We start from the raw sequence: 800 nt of genomic DNA, 5'->3' as shown, positions 1-800 counted from the left end.
TCGTATAATATACTTAGAAAATCCAATATATTTCAAATCAATAAATCCAATATATATATTTATACTCAAAGGTCAAGGGTTCCCAGTGGAATAAAATCTTCCGTAATTAATCCTGTACGCTGAGCCATCGGGGAACAATAAAAAAGAAAAAAAAATCCACGCGTAGTCGTGTCCGAGCACGACACATATTCTTTTTATATTGTTTTTATCCATAAAAACGTTAAAATTATGCAAAACATGTTCTTTCACTTTCTTCTAATCTCTGAAAGAACTAAACATTAAGTTTAAGCACGTGACAGAAGTGAGAGGGAATTGCGTTCGTGGAAGTGGTAGACTTTGATCCGGATTAATCATCCGCGAACGGTAGTAATAGCATGCGATCTCTCTGGGGATATTGACAATATATAGATTTGTTACGTCAACAGGACGGTCAGTCTCGGTTTGGTTAGACTACATTTTTTCCCCGGTCATGGCCGCTTGCGATGACTATTTCCGTTGAGGTTACTTGGTAAATTGACTTACTGGTAGAATACACGTTTCATGTCGCTGTAAAGTTTAATGGAGTTTAATGTCACGTGTATAATTTTAATGATCTACAAGAACAAAGGGTTTGCAGGGCCAGTGAGAGTCCCTGAACAAAACCGCATCATTCTAATTAAAACGTTTCCAGCCATTTCTTCTGGGTATTTTCGTAGGAATTCGTACAATCAGGTAGCAAATATAATGTCGGTGCAAATGAATTCTGTCTCTCAGAATTTTACTGAAAACAGAAGTGCCACCAATTGCCTATCGATCTAATC

The sequence above is a fragment of the Penaeus monodon genome, chromosome 15 (assembly GCF_015228065.2).
Source record: "Penaeus monodon isolate SGIC_2016 chromosome 15, NSTDA_Pmon_1, whole genome shotgun sequence".
Taxonomy (NCBI): domain Eukaryota; kingdom Metazoa; phylum Arthropoda; class Malacostraca; order Decapoda; family Penaeidae; genus Penaeus; species Penaeus monodon.
Note: the sequence above shows the minus strand (reverse complement) of the source record.